Below are 9,944 nucleotides of genomic sequence, written 5' to 3' on the forward strand. Positions count from 1 at the left end.
AGTTTCCATATTTTGTAAGATTCCTTTTTGATTTTCAGGTCACTAAAGAGCTCCTTATGGATCCATATTGACCTCTTACTATTCTTCTAATCTTTCTTTTGCTTCAAGATAGTTTGCTGTTGTGCCCTTTAATATTGTCACTCTAGTAAACTGCTACCTCTCCTGAACTACTTTTTCACTTTAGAGTTGTTCCCCAAGGGACCTTACCCTGCCAGTTCTGAGTTTTAGTCTGCTTTTCCTGAAGTCCACTACAGAATTCATACAGTTCAAAACAGCAGTTAACTCTCTGCAAATCCCTTTGGCAGCTACTGAACAAGTAGAAAGGGACCCACCTAATGGTACCCTGGGTCTCAATAAAGCTGTGGAAGAAGAGAGGAACCAGTGAAGCAAGGATCTTCTATACCAGGGATCGGCAACCTTTGGCATGCAGCCATCAGGGAAATCTGCTGGCGGGCTGAGATGGTTTGTTTACCCAAGGATATAACACCTGCAGCGTCCGCAAGTTCGGCCAATCGCAGCTCCCACTGGCTGCGGTTTGCTGTTCCAGGCCAATGGGGGCTGCGGGAAGCTGTGCGGGCCGAGGGATGTGCTGCCTGCCACTTCCTGCAGTCCCCATTGGCCTGGAACGGCGAACCATGGCCAGTGGGAGCTGCAATCAGCTGAACCTGCAGACGCTGCAGGTAAACAAACTGTCCCAGCCAACCAACGGATTTCCCTGATGGGCTGCGTGCCACAGGTTGCCGATCCCTGATTTAAACTATGAACCCTAAGGGCTAATATCACTTGCAAAACTTCAGCATCGTTATAACAAGTATAAAAATTATAATGTTCTTATTATCCATGTGAAGTGCCCAATCACTCTCTGACTCATTAAGTGATTGGTCTCAATAACATCATGTGGCGATAAGTTCCACAGTCTAATTATATGTTGTGTGAAAGTTTTTTGTTTTTTGTTTTCTTTTATTATTGGTTTTGAATCTTCCACCTTTCAGTTTCTTGGCTGTCATCCCCTTGGTTTTGCATTATAAGACTGGGAGAATAGACTGGGAATTTCTATCATGTCTGTGCTATTTGTTATTTTATATGCTTTTATCATATCTCCTTTTATATGTCCCCTGTAAAGTAAATTACAATCTTTTCAATCTCCTCTGCATGAGAGTTGTTCCTTGCCCCTAATCATTCCCATTGTCCTTTTCTGAATTCTGTCCAATTTGTGGAGCTATATACCTGCTAGAGAGAATCTGAGAGCATCTGCCAAGATTCTCTATAGGGAGAACTACTCATATGTGTGCTGGCTTCTGATCTGATTAGTCCTTGTAAAACTTTGGGACTTGTATTCAGCATGTAATAAAAGCGCAGCATTTTATGTAAGAAATCCAATTTTGGATCTTCTGATTCTTCAATGCATAAGAGGTTCTACCACAAAACATTCCTGGAATTCCTGGTCTCATTCCAGAAATACCACACCCTAAGCAGACCTAGCTTTTTATAGGCCATTTTGGGACCCTGTATGAGACAAATACGGGGTTTAGGTCTCCTGTACATCTTTCTAAGAGACACCGCTATGATGAAACCATGCACAAACATAATGGATGCCAAGTGGATGCTCTACTAAGTGTATTAAAAGCCCTAAACTTATTGTCATTGCAAGTGCTTGACTCCTTAACAGCACAAAAACTGATCCATAACTGTGTACATGCAGTTGAAAAAGTCTAAATTCTTACTAAACTTCCATCATTGTGCACTATAGAATGGTGTCCAACCTTAACTTTCTTACTCTAGGGAGAAAAAATAGTGCTATGGACATTTGAAATAAAAATAATTAATCCCATTAAATACTGTGCAGCCTTAGTAACACCATACAAATGTCCTGTTAAAACTCTCAAAACCTTACACAGCTAAGATGTCATCAAAATCATAAAGTAATTTGGATAAGTGGCATCAGCATGTGGAAAGGGCTTTGGAGTACACATTAACCAGATGTAAAAAAATACCATGTGGCACTTTTGGCACATGATTTCAGCTAGTGATACTATACAACAATTTATGGTAGTTATAACTTGGCCACATTTCTGACAATCAGTTTTCTGCTACTGCATCTCCTTTACTGGAATGTTACTACAACTACATCTTTTCTGCAAAAAAGATAAAACACAGGTAATTTTTACCTTGACGTAGCTAATTGAAGTAAACCCCAGGGTGGGTAAGGTTGGGGTCAGACCTTGACTAGCTAAATTGAGGTAAATCTGCCTGTGCTTTATCTCCACTAGGATTTTACATCAAGTGACCTATCTATATCCATGTAAAACCACACCTTTTCTGAAGTGGAGACATAGCTTTCAACATCTTTACTGAAGTGTCATGTCCAGGTGGGTTAGAAGGTATACCTGCTTTGCAGGAGGATGAATCTTATATTGCACTTACATTCTTAAATGAAATTGTATTAAAATTTTGGAACTTCCTTGACAATTTTGAATGCCCTCCTGCTGTTCTCCATTCAGATGCTCCACTGAATTTTCCAATCTAAAATCTGCCTTAGATCCATGTAAGTTCAGTGGCACCCAGGCTGTGTTATCAGATTAGACTGCCTGCTGAGAAGTGTTGGTAAAATGGAAGCTCCCACTAAGAGTGTCACCAGCACAGCACAGGGCAGTCTATTGAAACAGTGACACTTATCTTTAAAATCTATATTGAGTTAATGTTGTATTATCATGTCACTGGGTGATGCTCCCCTTTAGGAGCACCTAGACTGCCTGCTGCCAAAGTAGTCTTAAGGGAAGGTAGGTAGGCCTTAAAAAGGGGGAGACAGCTGCATGTGGTTATTAGCAGACTCCTGCAGGACCCTGAGTCAGCAGAGAAGGTCTGTGGACAAAGTCAAACTCCAGACCAAGCTCCTGGAAGAGCAGCAGACAGATTCTCAGCAGAGAGAGGCCATGCCTATGTTTTGAATTATGCAGGGATTCAAACCCTTAGGAGGAGGGGCTGTACCCAGCTTGAGACTCAGGTAAAACAAAGAAACTTTAAAAGGAGAACAGACCCTTCAGAAGGAGGGCTGAACCAATCAAAACTGAGGTGAAGACTTTGTCAGTTTGAGTTCTATTTTTAAAAACGATATGGGACTTAATTAAGCTGGACCCCAGAATGGAAATGTTTTGAATATCTGAACTGTGTGGATTTTTTAAGGGACTTCCAGTAGAAGGGAAAACTGAGGCTGAGTTTTGCAGGGGCGGCTCTGCAACACCTGCCAGTTGGTGGCACTACAGAGCAGGCATGCCCTTTTGATATACAGCTACTCAGTAAGTGTGCAGATAGATTCAGTCTATTTTTTAGCTATCTCAGGTAGTATAGATAGATGCTTCAGGCTTCTTTTTTTTTTAAAGGCTGATACAAAATAGGGCCAATAGGACTAGACATGGAAATTCCTTCTGATAATATGATAGCATCTCTTATCCTCTGCATGTTTTCAAAGTCTACATTTGAGCCTTTGAAAGAATAATGGAGCACCTTTCATATCGTCGTCTCTGTGATAATTAGGTATCTTAAGTGAACTAATTAAAGTCAGTGCATGGCAATAGCTTCTTATGATGCTTTTCCTAGTTCTGCTTCAGTAGCTGAATGCTCCGGGACAACAGAATCTGTTCTGACTTTTGACATAGTAAAGATGTCTCACCAGAGAAAGATAACTATGCACTGCCCTCTTCTTAGCCATATACAAAAAATTGCCAGCAGGTGGCATGCGGAGGGTGCAATTTTTTTTCTTCTTTGAGTGAGATAGAAATCTGAGATCAAAAGACTGTGAAGGGGAAATGCCTCCTTTGCTGACAGACTGATTATCAATAATTCATCGTGAATAAATAGAATGCTGCTTTCTTACTACTTTCCAACAAAGGTTCACATAACATTTTATATTTCAGGAACTCATCACAAAATTCTGGATAGGCTATAACTGAAACATACTTGGCCTTGGCCTGTTGGGTGCTTTGCAAATTGTCAGCAGTGTTGATTTCTGTATGATGGCCAGCAAGAATGACAAAAAGTAAAAGGCACTTTGTTTTGCTGTGCCATTCCAATTTTTTCTGTGACAACAGGTCAACAAGTGGGCCTACTGCCATTGGGAATTATGCTTGACTGAAAAAGAAATAGTATTTTTTTTGTTTGTAGCCTTATTACAAATGTCTGGGTTTAAGAAACCTTTGCTTCTCCCACATTAGCACTCTAGACAAATCTTGAACTACCTTTGTGGCAAGCCCTAACAAACTCTGTCACTTTGACCTAATCCAGTTTTCTGCACAGCTGTGCTAAAGTCACCTTTAGTTTTATCACATTTTAATGCAAACAAGGCCGGAAGGGTGCTTGTTTGGATTGAAGAAGCTGTGACAATTCATCTGAATGGGAGCTTCAGTAACTGGGAAGAAAAATGTGACAGGGAGCTTTATCACTGCATTGTACACAACAATCTGAAAATTATTGCTCCTTTAGGGGCCTATTCTCTTATTGAGGCCTAGCTCAATCTATGCTAAGCAGCTAGACAGAACTTTGAATGGTTTGCCAGTCCTAAAGAGAGATTTTTAATTCTATTGTTTGTGGGTATTCCTGACTTTCCTCAGAGGATTCAAAGACAGATTGCAGAACAAGGCAGCTAACACAGGACTTCACTAGGTCTGGGATGTATACATTAAAATTCAAAAGGCAAAGTACACGTCCCTCAGTACTTCGAAATGATCAAACGCATATCATGTTTGCTTTCAAAATTTGTAGAATTTATTGAGCATAAAATGCACTTTCAAAACATGTTTCTGAGCTGTTTTGAATGTTCTCACATCACTAACTTCCTGCAAAATTGTGTATAAAGCAGATCAGAAAAAAAAATACAGCATTGAAATGACTGTATAAAAGTAGTTCCGTAGAAATAATATATATAGTAAAATGTAAATTTTATATGTACACAATGTACTTGTCCTAATTCTATATATATTGAACTGTAATTTCCAAATGAAACCAAATAAGTATTTTAAATGTTCAAACTTGACATTATCTCAAAATTGGATGAAGCCATTGGAAACTAATTTAATATTCCAACTATTTGCAGTGCACTGTTGAATGGATCCTCCTTCCTGAGGCAGCGCTATAAAATCCAGGTACTGGGAGAATAAGGAATTAAATCTCCTAGGAGACAGCAGTTTAGTGGGATCATGGCATCTCAGCACTGTTTGACTGGCTGACTTTGCTGTCTCATAGCTGTGAGCTGAATTGGCAAAGCAGCACATAATGTGAAGAGTTCACTGTCTAATACACAAGTATAAAATGCTGTGTAGGCACTGAAATACCTGCTTTGACCTAAAAGGACTTTAAATGACCTTTGGTGTTGAACACCTCCACCTATCAAATGCATGCAAGCGTTGGGAGCAATGGATGGTAACATATATATCAGAACCCTGCTTCTCTGAACCGATTAGGAAGAGCAGCAGAAGGATTACATAAAAGAGTAGCTACCCCCCTCCCCTCCACCCATACATGGGCATTGTACAATAGAGTATAAACAAATATAGTATAATAGAGACATAGTAAAATATCTCCCTCTTAAAATGCAAACACACATCAACAAATGAGGGCTTCTAAGTGAAAAGGAAAAGGGGAAGAGTGTCACAGAATCGAGTGGTGGTTCTACCACCACCTTTGAGTGTATTGGAAGGGGCCCCTCACGGTGGTTTTAGGAGAGAGGAGGGACAAAAATGAGATATGTAGGAGGGAGCAAATTCTGCAGCAAAGGTCTCACCAGATGTGACCAGAGTTCTAGTGGGGAGCCAGCTGAGGTCACTCAGTTAGGGTGAACTACAAAGCATGGGGCAGACAAGCATGCTTCAAGGGAACTGTGTTGTTTGGACTTCTGAGTAACCAGTAAGGTAATACAGAAGCTGTTTAGATGCTGGGCTGGGTTTGTCCCATACCTGCCCTGATGAGGTGTGAACTGCCTCTCTCTTCTTGGAGAGTTTTTGCCTGGGCTTGCTTTAAGCCATGAGAATATCTTTTCAGCCTCGTAACTATATACATGAAATTATAACCTATAACATTACTGTAACATTACTGTAACAATTATTAAAATAACACTATAACTACCATGCTCAGTGCACCATGAGCCTTCCGAAGACACCTAACATGACAAACTTTGCATTGGATACCATAAAATCATTTTATAAAAATAAACATGGCGAGGGGGAGATGTAGGGTGTTCTTTCAAGGTACGGTGTGTCACATATGGTTCAAAGATCAGTATACATTGTGACAAAGTTCCTCCTCTACTTTGGTGGGTCCTGCGCTTATTGGCGGATTTGTTCACCTCAGTGATCTTCCCCTCTTGTGGAACCCACAGTCTGGGTCAGCTCCTCCTGTGTCTGATCAGGAGTTGGGAGGTTTGGGGGGAACCCAGGCCCGCCCTCTACTCCGGGTTCCAGCCCAGGGCCCTGTGGAATCGCAGCTGTCTATAGTGCCTCCTGTAACAGCTGCATGACAGTATAACTCCTGGGCTACTTCCCCATGGCCCTCCCAAACACCTTCTTTATCCTCACCACAGGACCTTCCTCCTGGTGTCTGATATGCTTGTCTCCTCAATCCTCCAGCAGTACACGCTTCCTCACTCTCAGCTCCTTGCCCTTCTGCTCCCAGCCCTCACACACCTCCTTCTCCTCTGGCTCCTCCTGCCTGACTGGAGTGAGCTCCTTTTTTAAACCCAGGTGCCCTGATTAGCCTGCCTTGATTGGCTGCAGGTGTTCTAATTAAAGTAGCTATCTCTACTGCCTTCTAGAAAGATCTTAATTGGCTCCAGTGCCTTGATTAACCTGGAGCAACTGCCATTTGGTTACCAGGGTACTAGGGATTTGTTTAGCCTAGGGCAAACATACCTGTTTCTCAGTACTTTACTGTAGCCATCTGGCCTTGCCCCATCACAACATATAACAAGTTCAGTTCTTGAGGTTCAGATTCATAGCAGAGATGGTGAGATTTGTAGTTGCATAGAGTTCTTTCAGAAATAGTTCATGAGTTATAGTCCAATATTATATTTCTGTATGGTCCAGTTAGAACTGGGATCTCAGTCCTTGTGTCTTAGGCTTCCCTGCATGAATCCTCAAGCAGATCGAGATAAAAGTATTCAGGATCCAATGGTCTTATACATTTTCTAGCCTTCATTTACACACCATCCTGGGTAAACAATAGGTTTTGGATGTAACTTCTGTTTCTAAAATCACCAGTAATTAGTTACACAAATTAACATTAGGCTGCCTAAGAAAAAATTGCCCTATCAAAAATTCAAAGAGACATGTAGACAATGACATTACTATACCCGAGTTTCATCTAAATGTTAAATATTCTCTTTTGATCTCTGAATTAATTAAAGTGACAGAGAGAAGCTGCTGTTTACATGGCTAGCATCAAAGATACATACAATTAGTATATCTTCTAACTTCTAACAGTATAGAACATTTCAAAGTTCTAGCCTATCTACCATGAATGGCCTTAATTACCATTTGAATACCTTTCTATCATGACTTTCAAAGGTAGGCTCTGGGTCATTCAGGCCTGGTCTACACTACGCGTTTAACGATTTTTAGCAGCGTTAAACGATTTAACACTGTACCCGTCCATACAAAAGGCCTTTATATCGATATAAAGGGCTCTTTAAATCGGTTTCTGTACTCCTCCCCAACGAGAGGAGTAGCACTAAAATCGGTATTACATATCGGATTAGGGTTAGTGTGGCTGCAGAATCGACGGTATTGGCCTCTGGGCAGTATCCCACAGCGCACCATTGTGAACCGCTCTGGACAGCAATCTCAACTCAGATTCACTGGCCAGGTATACAGGAAAAAGCCCCACGAACTTTTGAATTTCATTTCCTGTTTGGCCAGCGTGGAGCTCTGATCAGCACAGGTGACCACGCAGAGGCTCATCAGCAATGTAACAATGCAGTCTCTGAGAATCGAAAAAGAACTCCAGTATGGACTGCACAGGAGGTACTGGATCTGATCGCTATATGGGAAGAGGATTCTGTGCTAACAGAACTATGTTCCAAAGAAGAAATGAAAAAATATTTGACAAAATTTCCAAGGCATGATGGAGAAAGGCCACACCAGGGACTCAGGGCAGAGCAGAGTGAAAGTTGAGGAGCTCAGACAAGCCTACCAGAAAACAAAGAAGCAAATGGAAAGTCCGGGGCAGGCCGAAAACATGCCACTTCTACACTGAGCTGCATGCAATTCTAGGGGGTCCTCCACCACTACCCCACCCCTGTCCCTGGATTCCGAGATGGGGGTGGTAATCTCAGCCAGGCTGAGGATTCCGTGGACGGGGAAGATGAGGAGGAGGAAGAGGAGGACGAGCTTACAGGAGGGCACACAGACTCCGTTAGCCCCAACAGCCAGGAGCTTTTTTTACCCAGATGGAATTACCTTCCCAGCCCTCCCAAGCCACTAGCCCAGACAATGAAGCTATGGAAGTGACCTCTGGTGAGTGCACCTTTGTAAATATAAAGCAAGCGTTTTTTTAATGATTTGATTTACCCTGAGGACTTGGAATGCATTCGCGGCCAGTACAGTTATTGGAAAAGTTTGTTAACATGTTCTGGGATGGAGCGGAAATCCTCCAGGACATCTCATGAAGCGCTCCTGAGGTACTCGAAAAGCCTTTGCAGAAGGTTTCTGGGCAGGCAGGCCTTGTTCGTCACAATGGGTAGGAGCTTGAGCACGCCATGCATGTAGCAAGTAATCGGGTATCATTGCATGACAAAGCCTAGCTGCGTATGGTCCCGGTGATTGCTGGCATTCAAGAAACATCCGTTCTTTATCTCTCTGTGTTATCCTCAGGAGAGTGATATCATTCATGGTAACCTGGTTGAAATTCAGGAATTTAAGTAAGGGGACAGAGATGGTCATTCCTGCTGGGCTGTTTGCCTGTTGCTTAAAAGAAATCCTTCCTTGCACGTAGCCAAGCGGGGGGAGGGGAATAGCGCTGAGCTTTTTCGCGTTTGGCTACCAGGAATCTTCCCTGCTACCAGCCACGCAGTGTAGGGAGGAAAGGGGGGTGATTAGCAGTGATCTTCCATGATACCAGCCATGTGATCTTATAGTGAAATCACATGTGCTATGTAAGGTGAATAGTGTTGTTCACTGTGAAAGAGTATAACCATTGTTCTGTAAAATGTATCTTTGTAAATACTTCTCTTCCTTTTTTCCCTCCCTCATGCAGCTGCACATTTTTCAAGTCTCCCTACTCCATCCGGAAGGCTATCTCAGATAAGGCGGGGGAAAAAGAAGACGCAAGACGAAATGTTCTTGAAAATCATGGAAGTGACCCGCAATGAAAGAGCTCATCTGAATGAGTGGAAGGACGTGGTATCAAATTACAGGAACGATGCCAGTGAACGTGAGGACAGGACGGACCAACGTGAGGATAGGAGAGACGCTTGAGATGAGAGGTGGCGGCAGGAAGATCAGAGGTATAGGCAGGAAGATCAGCGGCGGTGCGATGCAACGCTGGGGCTGCTGCGTGATCAAACTGATATCCTCCGATGTCTGGTGGAGCTTCAAGAAGAGCAGCGGGGTCACAGAGTGCCACTGCAGCCCCTTTGTAACCACTCTCACTACTCACCATGTTCCATTCTTCCTCACCCAGACGTGTAAGAACGCGTGGGGGAAGGCTTCGTTCACCCGCCCACTCCACCCCCGTGGATAGCCCAATCAAAAGGCTGTCATTACATTGAAATGTTTTTGGTAGCCTTTTCCTTCCCTCCTATCCTCCTCCCAAACCACACCCGGGATACCTTGTCATTTCTTTCCCTCTTTTTATAATGACTTTTTAATAAAGAATACATGATTTTTAAACGATAGTGACTTTATTTCCTTAAGCAAGCTGTAATCGAAGGGGGAGGGTGGGTTGCTTACAGGGAATGA

General features: G+C 42.6%; 1 long non-coding RNA gene across 1 annotated transcript; it reads left to right on the top strand.

The window, feature by feature from the left end:
- The first annotated feature begins 8,455 nt into the window (after window positions 1-8,455).
- Window positions 8,456-9,875, top strand: LOC142047863 (uncharacterized). Its single transcript, XR_012657130.1, has 2 exons — window positions 8,456-8,501; window positions 9,241-9,875. It is a non-coding gene; the product is annotated as an uncharacterized LOC142047863 (long non-coding RNA).
- The last annotated feature ends 69 nt before the right edge of the window (window positions 9,876-9,944 follow it).

The sequence above is a fragment of the Chelonoidis abingdonii genome, chromosome 17 (genome assembly GCF_003597395.2).
Source record: "Chelonoidis abingdonii isolate Lonesome George chromosome 17, CheloAbing_2.0, whole genome shotgun sequence".
Taxonomy (NCBI): domain Eukaryota; kingdom Metazoa; phylum Chordata; order Testudines; family Testudinidae; genus Chelonoidis; species Chelonoidis abingdonii.